Below are 16346 nucleotides of genomic sequence, written 5' to 3' on the forward strand. Positions count from 1 at the left end.
GAAAGAGACCTTGGTCCCACATGAGATCCCGACTAGACCATGGGCTAAGGTGGGCTCAGACCTGTTTATGTTTGACAACAAGGACTACCTTATCACAGTGGACTACTATTCAAACTTCTGGGAAATTGACTAAGTCCACCACAGTGATTAGAAAGCTGAAGGCTCACTTTGCCAGACAGGGCATCCCAGACATTGTTGTTTCAGATAATGGACCACAGTATACGTCCGGTGAGTTTCTGAGATTTAGTCGACTGTGGGATTTCCAGCACAAAACATCTTCACCAGGTTACCTTCAGAGCAATGGGAAGGCTGAATCAGCAGTGAAGACAGCAAAGAGGCTGCTGCTAAAGGCAAAAATGGCGGGGCAGGACCCGTATCTTGCGATTCTAGACCATCGCAACACACCATCACAAGGCCTGGAGACCAGCCCAGCTCAGAGGCTACTCAGCAGGAGGACACAGACGCTTTTGCCAACCAGGACAAGTCTGCTAAGGCCAAAAGTCATTCCAGCCCTGCAGGAGTTGGAGATGAAACAGAAGCGCCAAAAATTGTGCTATGACCGATCAGCACGAGACATGGACTCTTTGAAGCTAGGGGACAGTGTCAGAGTTCAGCCTTTTGACCGCCATTCCACTTGGAGCAGGGGAGTGGTGATTGGGACTGTTGACCCGAGGTCCTATGAGGTCCAGTTGGACTCTGGAAGTGTTCTGAGGAGGAATCGGAGGCACCTGAGACATGCAGGTGTGATGGATCAAGAAAATGCCATGACAGACACTGGGGCACTGAGCAGCTCAGTGACAGCTCCTTCGAAAACTCGTGAGCAGCAGATCAAGACTGACGAGGTATCAGGGTGTGTCAGGACAAGGTCAGGCCGCAAAGTGGTTCCACCACTTCGGTACAAGGACTATGTTACATAATGAGGATTTATTGTTTATTGTTTGAGGGGGAGAGTTGTGTATTCTGTGGAAATTGATGTTCACTACAGCTTACAGAAATGTACATGTTTGAATAGTGGAATGCTTTTGTATTCTTTGAGTGTATCATATTGTTTTCTCCCTCAGTAAGAAGAAGGACAAATCAAAACAAAAAAGGACTTCTGTTTTTTCCAAACAACAAAAAAAAGAGAATGGATGTAATAATGTGAATTATTGTTTGCAAGATGGTTTGTTCCACAATGGATTGTGTTGCTGCACGTACGTTTTTAGAGTGACACACAAGTAAGGATTGTTAGGCTGTATGTTGCTGTTGTACATGGCACAGGACCAATCTGAGTCGCATGACTTGTTAATAAAACTTACTACCCCGTTGGGTAGGAAATAGATATTCTGGAGTCTGTCGTGAATGAGACCAGAATATAACAGACTGTTAAGAGTAGCAGGTGTGTAGCATCACTAACTAGCTAGCAACAAGCCTCCAACACAGTGCGTATGCTAGCGGCTAATCTAACTAACAAATTAACAACAGAGTGATTTTAGAACTATAAGATGATAAGCTGTGTGTCTTTTTTATAACAGTGACATGGTTGTATTTACCTTAATTAAAGGAGTCGTCAGTCGCGGTAAACCAGCAAAAAAACTCGAGCAGCCGGGCTACGTAAAAAGTGTAGGGGGGCGTGTTTGTGGTCAAGTCCAGCGGGTGTGTGGGCGGGAGCGTTACACAGTCGCTCCACCTCAAGTCACTACTGCGCAGACTCTGGCTCCAAATTTGCAAGATGGCAGCCTCCACAAGCGGGATATTTTGGCTTCATTTTTGCACAATGGTAGGAGGCGGGGTCGGGGTTTAAAGTCAGTTCCAGCCTGAGTCGGTGCCGTGTTGGCCAACACGTTCTCACTCCCAATTCGTCAAATGTGTGACGCATGGTTAGGCTCCCTCTGCTTCACTTATCGACGCGCAGGGTACCCCCCTCGCAGCGAGAATTGACGTTCAGGGTCCTCTCATTGAAAACTATAGAGCTCCCTAAACGTTGCTTATTGACGACAAGAGATTGCCGCGGAAGAGCCTGTTGTCCGTATATTTATATATTTCCAAAATCACATTGTAGAGACGTACACAGAGCACAATAAATTATATAACGTAAACAACTACCTGAGAAACAGCAGATACAGCAGATAAATTAATTATAGTTATTACTTTTGTATCGTTTATTGCATTTATGGAGGGAGTGATGTATGCTGGGTAATGGCACAGCTAGCAACTGGGTGACTTTATTCACCCGCTTCGGCTGTTATCAGTCCATACAATGGGCGTTACTAGCACAAATCAGTCCCATAGATATGGGCCATCTCCTGCTAGAAGATTGTTATCGTCCATCCAGATGGAGGATCACTAAGTTTTAGGCAGCTTTAAGATGCATTTGTAGTTATTATTACGTGTTTTACCGTCTTTATGGTGCTAGCTTAAAGTTACGTGTAAACGTTAGCTTATATTGGAGTAAAGCTGTTACTGTTTAAACGATGTTAGCACAGAAATATTAGCTTCTGTCATGACTGATGAAGTTACTAGTTAATAAAGTTTCCAGTAAAGTGTTTAATCGCAGCCACAGATTGACAGCAAATATCTCGATTAGCTTCAATGCATCTGTAATAAATATGTGCAAGTTTCAGTGCTTCGTTTAAACTGTATGATACTTGACCCAGGGTCAGTGTAAAATACAATCCTAGCTGTGTGAACAAAGCCTGGCTCCTTTAATCCTGCATGCCAAATCTCAGGATGCAGGTTATTATTACTCTTTCCTGCTGGCACACCTGTCACACCTGAGAGTCAGCTAGAAACTTAGATTGACGTGGACATCGTGCAAAGACTGCCAGACTCTGTAATACTGTAAATGATCAGTGACTCAGGTTAACACTAAACTTTAAACAGTCCCCCCGTGTCTCTGTGTGCTGAACATCTAGAATCAGATTGAGTCAGGCTCCATTGACTGTGGGGCTTTAATGTGTTAAAAGCAGGTTGAAGACGGCTCAGAAACATTTGAAGATTAAAATTTAGCATTATGGCTGCTGGTGGTTTGTAAAGCCTCTACTCAGCTGTATTTTTGTTACTAATTTATGTTTGTTGTTGTTTAACACAGATTTCAGAAGAGCAAATATGCTTAATAGTTTAACTAGATTTCATTTGTCAGTGTGGGACTGCTGAGTCACCTGAAGAACTCATTTCATTCATTCTCCATGATGTTCATTTACAGAAATGTTTCACAGGAACTGATTCCTCCCAAAGGGTGAACTAGTGTGTTTCCATAGATTACCTCTGTATGAATGTACTTCTTAAATGAAGGCAAGTGTTTGTCCTTTTTTGTTCCTCAGTTACTGTACGCGATATCAAGGGCAGGCGGTCATCACTGGGGGAAGACAAGAAGCAAATGTACTTCCAAGAGGGAGCTGCAGTGTAGACACAGCCAGGTCACTGAGGTCAGAGGTCAGAGGTCAGAATCTGAAACAGCTCAGATTTATATTTTAGGTGTTATAAAAAATCAAAATGTATTTATAAAGAAACCTTTAAATAATAGTCATAATTATGATTATTATAAGAAATATCAAACATTTAAGTGGATTTTCTGTTACACATATTGTGTTAGCCCTGTGATAAACTGGCAGCCTGTCCTGTCTTTGTCCTGTATCAGCTGGGATAGGCTTCATCCTCCTGCAACCCTGAATTGGATACATTGTATTCCAATTATGTAATCTGATCATTTACAAACTCAAGGTATCTAATCAAAATGTAAGTAATAATTATAAAATGGGAAAGCAGAAATAAGTGTGACATGAATATAAATGTGTGAGCTGACATAGAGGACAGCTACATGCAGTCTGAAAAACCTTTGTTGTCAAGTTTGCAGGTCTATCAGCACGAGGCATTCTTACATAGAAGAGACTGTTAAAGTCTCTAACTGAGTGAAGCATTATTGGTCCAGTCTGTTTGGATAAATATAGTAAGTTGATGTATGTCCATTTATTGACACATTTTCTTAAGTGCTTATCCAGTTCAGGATCACAGTGGAGCTGCAGCTGGATATGTTCAGTAAATAAACCTTACAAAAGTTAACAATAAACCTGCATCCATGTACGTTGTTGTCCACAGGATGAGAAAATCAAACTGGAACACTGTGGAACATGTTAATAAATGTTTGTGTTTATCCCTGTGTCTTTCACAGGAGGCGCTGGAAGGTTTCCCTAATAGTTCCTGGTGAATCAAAGCAGAACCATAAAGGTTGCTGGACTGCATGATGGCCTTACCCCTGAGGAGTCATCCTTTTAAAGGAGGAACCAGTTAGAAGCTGTTTTCAAAGTAGCTCAGCCGGTTTCATCTTAAGTAAGCGATTAACTGTTTGTTCATCTGTTCTGCCACTTAAAGAGCATTTAAGGACGTCTTTTGAGTGTCCAGTTGAATTAATTCTACTGGCTCTCATGGTCATTTGTGATTATGGACATAATTTCATGTTCATCCAGCTATTTAGTAAATTCTATCTATTTAGTAATATCTGTCAGCTATAAAATGTAATATAAGTATAAAAATATCTAAATATCTCCTGCCCTTTATATTTTAATGATGTAAGACCAGACGTCTGTTATCGTGTTACATTAGCATTCTTCACATATCAATGAGATGCTGTACAGTACAATCCTACTGACACAGCAGAGGGATAACGACGGCTATTCAACATCGTTACACGACACATTCGAGCTGCATGATGCAGACAAAGTGACTAAATCATCTTTTTTGTGGTTTATTGTCTTCAAACCAGCAGACAAAGCTGATGGCAGAAGATGTTTGGAGAAGAACTTCAGGCCGTGTACTGAAAAGGTATTTTTTTCTTGTTATCAAAAGACATTTGGAGTGACGGCTTCTACAACTGGTTGTGCTAAAGTAAAGCTTACAGTCTAAGAAATCACAGTGTTGATATTCAGCACAAAGAGAAAAGCTCACTTGTTTGAATTTATTTACAATCATAGTTTTATAAATTCTGACTGTAAACAGCTTTTACAGCTTTGATATTGTTTGACACTCGATAACAGGTGATAGGGTTTAATTTAAAGGTTTCTTTGTCCCAATGAGCCATTTACACTGACCAGTGTCAGTTTAACTGTAACATATTCATTATTTAGTTCCAACATTTCTAAGAGAAATAACTGAATGTAAAAAATGGCAGCACTCAGGCCAGGTTAAATTGATAGAGATATATGCATGCATTATGAAATTTATGTATCCCAGATAATTGTTATTCATCTAGACCCACCTCTTCCTCCCAAGTTAACTGCAACCCAAAAGAACTAGTGGGGCTATTTACACACTCACAACCAGTGTGGGGTAAAAAGAGCCACCAAAAAGCTGTCAGCCACAGATGTGCTAGAAGAGTTAGAAACTCTACTTATGGAGAAACTTTCTAAGTCTAACAGGGGACAGGTACTCCTGCCCAAATAACATGATATAACCCCACATACAGCCCAGCCATAAAATGAACCAAGTCATTTAGTTAAAGACAGCATGGGACCAAATGCATGTAACCAGCCTGCACCAACCTGGCATTTCTTCCTCCTGAATTAAAGGAATGAATGGATGAAAGTTAAATGACTACAAACCTAAAGCCACTAGTTCCCACACTGGAGTTCCCTGACACTGTGTGTTAACCGTATTTAGCTTGTATCAACAGTTGTAACAGGCTAAGCCACCTGAGACACTGCATTGAATGATTGTTCCTGTCTTAAAGATTTCAGCTGACTGGTTTCAGCTCATATGTTCTTTTTCCTTTCAGTAGATCAAACAGCTCGTGCTCTGTCTGCTTCCATTTTAATGGCAAGAAGAAGAAGAAGAAGAAGAAGAAGAAGACTGCTTCAGCGAAGTGGCGTTCATGGTCTCAGTGAACAGTCATGGTCACACACTGCATGTGGTTTTAAAAGCAACATGTCTGTTCACCACAACAATGGAGATGTGTAATATTAGTGCAGCTACGGTTTGTTCTTGAACATCAGTTCTGTTTTCTACTTTGATCACTTAGACCAAAAAAGTGTTGTTTTCAGATTCTTTCTTTTAAATCTATAAAGCACCTGTTCATTTTTTTATTACAATTAGTTTCACATAAATGTTAGTTTTTCCTTTATGATCTTTTAATGCTTACACTACACTGTACATGTCTACATTAGAGACATTTCTGTTACCTGTTTCTGTTGACTCAGAGTTGTGAAATGTTCTTTTATTTGATGCACAATATGAAGTTCATAATTTTCTTACAAATAAAACTATAATGACAAACATGAACAGCTGTGCTTATTTCTGAGACATGATTTTGTTTTTTGAATGTGTTCATATTTAGACAGTGTGCATTTGTATGCTGAAACTGTAATGGTGAACCTGAGGTGATGGTCAACAGAAGGCAAAAATATATCAATATAAAACAATATTGAAGTAATGTCTTTACCCTGTCCAGCGTGTGGACGCTGTGCACACAATCACCTTATTTACTGTAGTAAACGTGCGCCGCTAGCTCACGTGACTGACTGTCTCCATGGTTACATCGTATATTATTAGCTATGTAAACAGCTTCCAAAGATACCGCCATAGCTCTCTACAGCTGTAACACTTTCACACTTTGCAAATCATTTCACGTTTTTGATAGTTATGAAGACAGAATATGTTTTTAAGGTCATGCTAGGCGGTTGCTATAGTGGTTGCTGTGGACTTGGGTGGACCGCGTCCGATTCCTGTTATTAGCTGTCCGCCGTAGGAAGGCTGCGTTCCATTTACAAGTAGTGACAGTCTGCCGCAACTCGAACTCAAACCCCGCTTTGTTCTTTAATTATAGGCCTTTTATAGCCGTTCATGACACACACATACACATACACACACATAAAGCACTTTGCCTCACAATGACAGTGCAACTTTACCTAACCTAACCTTTAAAGTATCTGATATAGGATAGAAAAATGAAGCAACCAGAGATTTAATGAGGAAGACTCTGGGTTCTGTAGTTCACGTTTTACAGTCCTGAATGACTCTTTGCATATAATTTATTGAAGAGGACTTTAGAATGCACTTTACATTTAGACTGTTGCTGTTTACTTTTTTACATTGTTGCTGTGTTATGTCATGCATAAGGTTCACCTGCTGGGGGTTTGATGGATCAGCTGGACAATACAGTCAAAGACAGACTTCATTCATCATATGCAAGAATCCTAGTTGGATTTTTGTTTTCACTCATATTTTTGAACCAAATATTGAAAACAATTCTGACAGACTGGATACCTGGTCAGGTGTACATTACCTTGTACTCAAGCATCCCAGGACAGAGCCCTGCCCCACCATGAGCCTGGGTGGATACGTGGTTATAATATAAAAGGACCGATACTGAATATGAATATTTCATGAAAATTGAATTATAATACAAATTAGTAATAAGGGTTTCTCTGCGCCCTTATCTACCCCATACTCAAAGAGCTGCGGGCAGAGAGGGTGACAGGAGAGGATGGCACTGAAGAGAAGATGCTCGGTTTCTGGAGTCTCCTGGTCCTGTCAGTATTAGTAGGATGCATCTGCTGTGTCTTCTCGTGGATGCTCACCTACCTTGACTCGTTCCAGCCTGGTATGGATTTCCCAACACTGCGGACAGTGGCCCACGTCAGAGACGTTTAATATTGATTACATATGTCTGAATTGCTAACCCTAACCCTAGCTCAACAGACCACAACGCCCTGGACTGTCAGTATTATTACATGCTGTGAACATAAGTAGCTTTGATCACAGTTTATGTTGTAAAAGAGAAGGAATATTGAAAAAAAGATCAACATTGTGATATTATTTCTTCCAAACTGACCAGAAACATGCTTGTCATACTCTCACAGCAAAGGATCAGACTCACTGTGCATGACGGCTCGGGCCAATGATGTCTGTTAGATTGTCAGTTGTTTAGTGTGCTTCTGTACAGTTAGGGTCACCGTCTCTATTTCAGAATAATTAATATGCGGAAAACACTAAAAGTTGATTGCCTTCCAATATTCTAGCATAATTAAAAAAATTAGACTTTGTAAGTACATATTGTTACAGTCCTAATTCCAATATGATTCTTCATAACTCCTGCTTTGAAATACTGAACTTTAAAATTTACCTGATGAAAGATAATTTACAATGGCACTCTGTCAGGATAATTCTGACTATAAGATCACTGTATTAATCTGAATCCTTCTGAAATGTGCTGTGAATGAATGCTGCTGCAACTCACTGTGGGAAAGCTGTTAATAAAATGAATCTGTGACACATGCAACACATTCACAGAGGAAGAGGACACAAAGGGAGGACACGCAGAGGCTGTGTTAAAGTCAGAAATTCAAATCTTTAGTCAGAAACAGGCGGCGGTTACAAACAGGAAGACAAGCAGTCCATCAAACAGTCTACAGGGTCAAACATACAGAGAATTCAAACAGCAGTAAAAAATAACTGGACTCTGAAAAACTTAAAGCAATGTGTGACGCAATAAAAGGAAGCAGCGCAGTATATTCACTGAATGATCATCAATTACAAAAGAGAAAAGGAGAAAAACAATGATTTCTAAGAAAATAAACCTTGATGGAAACATACAGAATGTAAACTGTGTGAGTTTGGTGAACTTTGTTAGTAACAAATGAGGAAAAAAAAGAGAGAGAGAAAAACTCAGTATTCATTAATAATTAGAAAGCATCTAAACATTCTGGTCGTGGATTTTTACAGTCTTAGTTCCGCGTGCTGTCATCATTATAATCATCATGATCAATGGCGAGGTCCTGAGGTGGGCGGGGCTGTCTCTGATGATGTCACCATGAAGGAACAGCATCTGGCACGTGTTACTGAAACATCCCAGTACACTGGTGTAGTTTCCTCTCCAGCTGTTTGACATTTGACACTTCAACATTAAGAGGAAGAAGAAGAAACAGTGTTAGGTCAGGTGACCACATGGTTTCTAAAATAACTGACAGGAAGTAACCAGGCCGTTAGAAATGGATGGCATGTGTTTAGAGTTACTGTAGTTGGGTAACTCTACTTACCAAAAGCAGAAGCACACAGATGACAGATCAGATGCTGAATGTTGCAGGAACATGCTCACGTGTGGTGATCATCCAGCGCTGCTCCGGCAGGTTACACAGTCCAAGACTGATATGCTGCCCATCTGAGAGTTTGAAAACACACATGCAAAGATTTATTTTGTATTACAGTCAAAGTTGGATGTTCATTTTTGTCCTTTAAAAATGTTTGTGTATTTGAAAGCACTAACATTTAAGGTTGACTTGGATCGTCTCCTTTAAAGGGGAGACAAGTGTATCCACTGATCCACGTCACTTTACCTGGATGATGACTCCTCTCTCCCTCACTCAGAAACACTCCTAATATAACCAAGCAAATATATAATATTCAAGATTTACTTACATCATTACAAAAACAGCAAAAACATCTCCCTTTGATTCTATTTCTCCATTCCTGCTGAACATCAGTCAAGAAATATCTCAATAAATCACAGTAAAATGTAAAGCACATATTTTCTCTGCTTTGTCTAACCTCTGCAGAGCCTCTGTCAAGAAAAACATATCTGTAAGCATAAAACAAATATACATTTCATAACACGTCACTGGACAAACCTCGGTCAGTTGATTTCCTCTGTGCAGTGCAGACGAGCATCAGTCAGCAAGTCAAGGTGGTGAGATGGACTGGTGTCCTTTGTGACTCTGCTGGTTCTTCTGAGGAAACACCACCGTCTCTCCACACCGTCACCATCTGTGAGCACAAACTGCCGCTCTGCCAGCATGTAGGAAATCAGATATCACACACACAAGGGTGAAGAAACATTAGAGCTCAACTTTGGATACTTTAGATCTAAACAGATCAAAGTAGCTCTTAGTTTCAACAATCAGACAAACAATGATATCAAACTGATTCTGTATGAATACAATATGGTATTTTCAATTCAGGTGTCAAATTAATTTATTAAAACTAATACAGATATATGTATATATATATATTTTTTTGATAGATTAGTTTGCTAAATTATAAGAATATATATATATTTTTTTTTCATTTAACAATTGCAACTGAAAGAAATTAAATATTGAACAAAAATATATTGTCACATTCTGAGCATGCTCAGCATGACAGACTTGAAGTTGCTACAGATTTTAAGAAGTGATAATTTTATTTTTCATCCGTTTAATCAAACATTTGATGCCTCAGCTGTCTCAGTCCTATAGCGTTCTGCAACTACAACTAACCTGAGGCTTGGATTTGGCTGCAGGTGCCCCTGTACATCCTTCTCAGCAGCACACATGTGGGTACCATTTAATCACACTTCTTCCTGAGCTTTGCTTCATCACGAGACCAAAGGTGGCATCCCGTGTCACGGTCTTATCATCATCCAGAAGAAACATTTGAAGAAACATCATGGAGAAGAAACATTTACACGCCTCCTGGTTTTGTTTTCTGATCCTGCAAAAAGACTGAGGACAACAAAGCCCAGAGAACACGAGATACACAACATCAAACATTCAGACTCAACAGCCTCCATAAATGAAGAGCACCAGGTTGGTTCAGTTATAGTAGATATAAGCATACTTCACATTACTGGGTATGAATAATAATGAGGAGGTAAACTTTGAAGATGCAGAGCATGATGTCCCATCATCAGACTGTAAACAAACATCCACCAGGCTTCTTTGTTGGCAGAGGTGATGATTCTCCCATCAGGGATCAGTAGCGTGTATTAAACTGTGGTATAAGCAGCAGTCACTGAAATATTACTGTTTCAGATAAGAAATCTAGCACATAAAAGCCAGGGTGGGAGGGATCTCTGCAAACTGACTTACCTCTGCAAGTGTGAAGCTCAACAAAAATCTGACTCTCCAGTCACAGACAAACAAAAAACTCCAGCTGGGAGATAGAAAACGCTGTCTGAGTCTTGCTGGATGTTGCTGGTCAGAGTCCACACATTAGCAGAGTGCTTCTTGGTCCCACTGACCCATGTGGACAGCGACTGTGGAGAACTGTTCTGGAAAACGGAAAAGAGAATTAAAATAACAAAAAGCCAAACAGGATTTCCACAAAGACTATCTTGGAATCAGCAATAAAAAACACTGGTTCATATTTCAATTAAATATGAACAGGTTCCTTAAATGCACGCAGTTCAGATCTGATTTCATTTAATTTCCTTCACACAGCACATTTGTCCAGGCTGACAGGTAAACATAGAATTAATCTCAGGTAACATGACTCATAGTAGAGATTCAGTAAGAAAGATTGTCAGCTCTAATATTATTACCACACAATCCAAGGACACACCAACAGCTCAGATTTCTAGAACTATTTAAACAAATGTCTTCTGAATATTCAATTCAGGTTCACAGTGGGAGGGTGGGGGTGGGGGTGGGGGTGTCGTGGAATTTTTTAAATAAAGTCTGCAACACAGAAAGAGCTGTGATCAAGCTATTTATTACTGCGCACAGGAGAGCCAACACACATCAAACATCACAGTTCAGTCATGTCAGCTCTGCCACAGAAGTCGTGCTCCTACTCCTTTATGCATTCCAAGGAAGAGGGAGGAAGTTACAAACTGATCCTACCACACTTCACGTTATGAAACCTAACGGATCAATGGTTATGCTGTTTTGTGACCTTGGCCTTATCAGCACCTGTAAAGGGAGTTGTTTTCTCAAACTGCTGAAGTAAGTTCATCTAGTTTTAGAAACTTTCACTGAACAGTCTATAACAGTGTCACAACTAAGCATATGCATAAGCACTTAAATACTTTAAATGAGAATAACAGAAAATTTCGATTACAGAGGCTAGAGCCTGTCCCAGTGGTCATAGGTAGAGCACACCTGGACAGGTCACCAGTCTGTCAGAGGACTAACACAGAGACAGACATTAGAGTAACAAATCTATTTAAAATTAATGTAAGTTTGCTGCAGCTGTATGTATGAACATGTGTTTCTGTGCTCACAGTCCACCTCTGAGGAACCTGGAGTTCATTTTAAGTCGTTAAACAGACCTCACAAAAGGCTGATGTGGCTGGATCAGTACTCTGATTTATATACGATACCTTTGGCCAGGGATTAATCTGGTACATCGCTTCACTGCAGTCTTATGTATTTTCCCCACACCTGAATTTAAAAAAATACCGATATATATAAATAACAGCTTCAGCTGATGCAGCCTGACTCAATCCTAAATGTTCAGCACACAGAGACACAGAGGGACTGTTTAAAGTTTAGTGTTAACCTGAGTCACTGATCATTTACAGTATTACAGAGTCTGGCAGTCTTTGGATGATGTCCACATCACTGTAAGTTTCTAGCTGACTCTCAGGTGTGACAGGTGTGCCAGCAGGAAAGAGTAATAATAACCTGCATCCTGAGGTTTGGCATGCAGGATTAAAGGAGCCAGGCTTTGTTCACACAGCTAGGATTGTATTTTACACTGACCCTGGGTCAGTATAAGTATCATACAGTTTAAACGAAGCACTGAAACTTGCACATATTTATTACAGATGCATTGAAGCTAATCGAGATATTTGCTGTCAGTCTGTGGCTGCGATTAAACACTTTACTGGAAACTTTATTAACTAGTAACTTCATCAGTCATGACAGAAGCTAATATTTCTGTGCTAACATCGTTTAAACAGTAGCAGCTTTACTCCAATATAAGCTAACGCTTACACGTAACTTTAAGCTAGCACCATAAAGACGGTAAAACACGTAATAATAACTACAAATGCATCTTAAAGCTGCCTAAAACTTAGTGATCCTCCATCTGGATGGACGATAACAATCTTCTAGCAGAAGATGGCCCATATTTATGGGACTGATTTGTGCTAGTAACGCCCATTGTATGGACTGATAACAGCCGAAGCGGGTGAATAAAGTCACCCAGTCGCTAGCTGTGCCATTACCCAGCATACATCACTCCCTCCATAAATGCAATAAACGATACAAAAGTAATAAGTATAATTAATTTATCTGCTGTATCTGCTGTTTCTCAGGTAGTTGTTTGCATTATATAATTTACTGTGCTCTGTGTACGTCTCTACAATGTGATTTTGGAAATATATAAATATACGGACAACAGGCCATTCTGTGATCTTTGTGTTACTAACACTGATGCTTTTACACTTTAGGACCCTCGAGACCTCTGCTGCTCAGCCGTCCTGATCGCTGCCTCCACTTTAACCAGTGCCAGAGGCTGTAACCTCTGATCATTTCACCTGCACCGACAGTAAAACTCTTCTCTAGAACCAAACGTGCCATAAACCCATCACAGCTTCATCATCAGCTCAGTCTCAGCAACATGCAGACGACCGAGCAGCAGAAACTCTGCAGGGAACGTCTGAAGTCTGTTCTTCAGTTTTCCCAGCAAACTGTTTATTGAACATGAGACAGAAAAATAACTTCACCTTTAATGTGAAACTTTTATCGCTTGTGAAATATTTGCAGGAAGTCTTCGTGCTGTGATTTAGTGTCACAGCCATAAATATCACACAAGGTTAAAAACTACAAGTCCCAGCATCCTCTGTGTTTAGGGAGGAGCAGTGAAAGTGAAAGCGTTGATCCTCCGTTCAGAGCAGCAGGAGGAGGAAGGTGGAGCTGAGGCAGGTGAGTGTTAACATGAATATGTTTCTTCTTATGACATAAAATAATTCCACGCTGTTCGTGTCTGTGGGTGAAACGTGAGGCCGGTCGGCTCCTCTGAGCGCTGGTTTCCTGTAAGTAGAGAGGAAGTGAGTTTAGCTGAGAGAGCAGGAGGAGAGTGAGAGCTGTGCTGAGGCAGGTGAGTGTTAACACCGCTCTGACATTACTGTGTCTCTGTGGCGGGAACAACAGGCTCCGTCAGTGGAGGCAAAAATAATCAGACTTTGGTTTTTCAAAGGAAACTACTTTATGTTGGGAGAAGCCGCGCGCTCATTGGATAACGGCTTGTCAATCTCAAGTTATTAGCCAATGAGCGCGCAGGTTCACAGTAAGACCCGCCCTTAAATGGCGACAGAAGCTCTTTTTTAAAAAAAACTTTATTGAAATTATAAAGCGAACAGTCAGTCATTCCAGTTCAGTTTGTACAGTAGACATACAAGGCAAATAAGAGTAACAATATACAGTACAATGAAATAAGAAGGATAAATAAATAAAGGGAAAAAAGAAAAAGGAGGGGGAATGTGACAGACTTCATAACAACTTTGTACTTGAAAGTTGTGACAGCTCATTCGTTAAACATTTCTGAATGAATTTCAATCAATGATAAACCTTTTATATTGGAAGTTAATTTAAGAGAGTTTAAGTAATATTCAATTTCAATCAAAAACAAATTAAATGATGGGGTTGAGTTTTGAAATTTACATTTATGTATATGGAATTTCCCTAATAAGATATAAAGATTGACAATGGCACATATTTTTTTTTCTTTAGTTTCAAAATAAGTGATAATGTTCTTCCCTTCAATTTTGATTTCATATGTTGTCTTGCACAGTATATAATTTTCAAGCTCTCTCCAAAATGTAGCACTATATAAACAGCCATAAAACAAATGAGTAACACTTTCAAGTTCAGTTTTACAAAAGGTACTTTTTCTATCAATGAAATGAAACAATGAAATGTAAGTGTTGGATGGACATATGTTATGTAATATTTTCAAATGTAATTCTCTAACTTTGTTTGTAATACAAAATCTAAAAGGAACAAGCCACGCTTTATCCCAGTTGATATGATCAAAAATAGCATTCCAAAAAAACTTCCCTCTTGGAGTTATTTTCTTCGTATTATACAAACATTCTCTAATATGTTTATTGGTGCATTTCTTGCTTAAGAAATCAATACCATTTATATAAAGAGTGTTAACGGATGCATGTGGTGTGTTCTGTTTTTTGTAGCTTTTCATCAACTCAGTCAGTCCGCTGGGAACGGACTTTATTACAGAGCTAAAATCTTTAAATTTGATAAGGAATGTTTTTTTCTGTAAATGGCGACAGAAACTCTGGTCGTGTCCAAATTCATCGGCTGCATCCTCCCGAGGAAGCGGCCTTCGCAGTCTACGTGGGCCGGGTCCTCAGAAGGTCGGGTAGGCCGGAAGTAGGCAGCTGGGGAAATTGGACAGTCTAGCCTTCTGATTAGCGTCACCGCTGTCTCGGTGGAGTTTAATAAACTCGGCCGTCTGCTCCTTGCTATCTGCAATATAACAGGACACTGGAGTAAATTCTCGACCGTCTCATACTTCTGTTTAATCGGTTTTCTGTTTGATGTTTATTCAGCTGTGTAAAAACCAAGGAGGAACCACCCGGGGGATTAATAAAGTTTTATTTTATCTAATCTAATAACTTTAATCTCAGCCAAACCGATTTACTCAGGAACAAACAAAACACTGAAAAAGCCCAACAATAACATTTTTAGGTTGTCTAAGTGACTTATATATTACATTTAACCTGAGTAGCGAAAGTCCGCGGTGATCTGAAAATGATGTGCCGGGAGTTGTGCCGTTCTCGGCGGCTTCAGTGACCCTCGAGCTCCCGGCTGGCTATCGAGCTGGTGGGTAGCAGACGTCTCCGAAAAAGTCGAAGCACTTTTGCAAATATGCGGTATCTTGATAAACCGAGCAGATATTTGATGTTTACACAGCTACTTTCTCGCCTGAAAAAATGTTAAAAGTTTATTTTGTGACCCAGAAAGATTAGTATGAGTAATTTTAAAACTTAGTAGTGGCTGCCAAATTGAGGAACTGGATTTGGTGGTCATGAAAATGGCATTAAACAAGTCCCCAGGGACAGATGGACTCACTACTAGTTTTTATCAATTCTTCTGGAAGGACCTAAGAACTTTATTGTTTGATGCATTAAAGGAATCGATAGAGAAAAAAGAACTGATGCCAAGCATGAAACCCTGATCCCTAAATCGGGTAAGGATAAAAGAAGTTTAGACAATTTAAGACCCATCACCTTACTAAACACTGACTATAAGATCCTGTCTGGAGCTGTAGCTGAGAGGCTAAAGAAAGGCATCTCAAACATTATCAGTGAAACACAATCAGGTTTTTTGAAAGGAAGACTAATTCATAACAATATTAGGCTGGTTTTGGACCTCCTTGAGTACAGTGAAATAATCCAAGAGAGAGGATACATCCTGTTCTTGGATTTTTACAAATCATTTGACTCAGTTGAACATACGTTCATATTAAAAACTCTGCAGTCTTTTGGTTTTGGAGAGGAATTTATCAATGTTATAGAGATGCTATATAATGACATTAACAGCTCTGTTTTGCTAGAACATGGTACATGTTCAAGGTTTGAGGTTAATAGAGGGATAAGGCAGGGATGTAGCAGCTCACCACTTCTGTTCATCATGGTTGCTGAGCTGTCTATT

The 16346-nt window shown here is 39.8% G+C and overlaps 2 long non-coding RNA genes across 4 annotated transcripts; one reads left to right on the forward strand and one right to left on the reverse strand.

The window, feature by feature from the left end:
• The first annotated feature begins 3431 nt into the window (after nt 1-3431).
• LOC146492292 (uncharacterized) lies at nt 3432-6252 on the forward strand. The gene is made up of 2 exons (XR_014872385.1): nt 3432-4308; nt 4742-6252. It is a non-coding gene; the product is annotated as an uncharacterized LOC146492292 (long non-coding RNA).
• On the reverse strand, nt 5237-11783 carry LOC146492293 (uncharacterized). 3 transcript variants are annotated; one of them, XR_014872374.1, is made up of 7 exons: nt 10815-11783; nt 10224-10716; nt 9597-9753; nt 9388-9438; nt 9009-9130; nt 6440-8866; nt 5237-5516 (listed from the first exon to the last, which is right to left on the reverse strand). It is a non-coding gene; the product is annotated as an uncharacterized LOC146492293 (long non-coding RNA). The 3 variants fall into 3 exon arrangements; XR_014872372.1 differs by lacking the exon at nt 9388-9438 and adding an exon at nt 9306-9344 and having other exon boundaries at nt 5239-5516; nt 10815-11782; XR_014872373.1 differs by lacking the exons at nt 5237-5516; nt 6440-8866; nt 9009-9130 and having other exon boundaries at nt 9137-9438; nt 10815-11556.
• Nucleotides 11784-16346: the final 4563 nt, after the last annotated feature.

Source organism: Neolamprologus multifasciatus, chromosome 23 (genome assembly GCF_963576455.1).
Source record: "Neolamprologus multifasciatus chromosome 23, fNeoMul1.2, whole genome shotgun sequence".
Lineage (NCBI taxonomy): Eukaryota > Metazoa > Chordata > Actinopteri > Cichliformes > Cichlidae > Neolamprologus > Neolamprologus multifasciatus.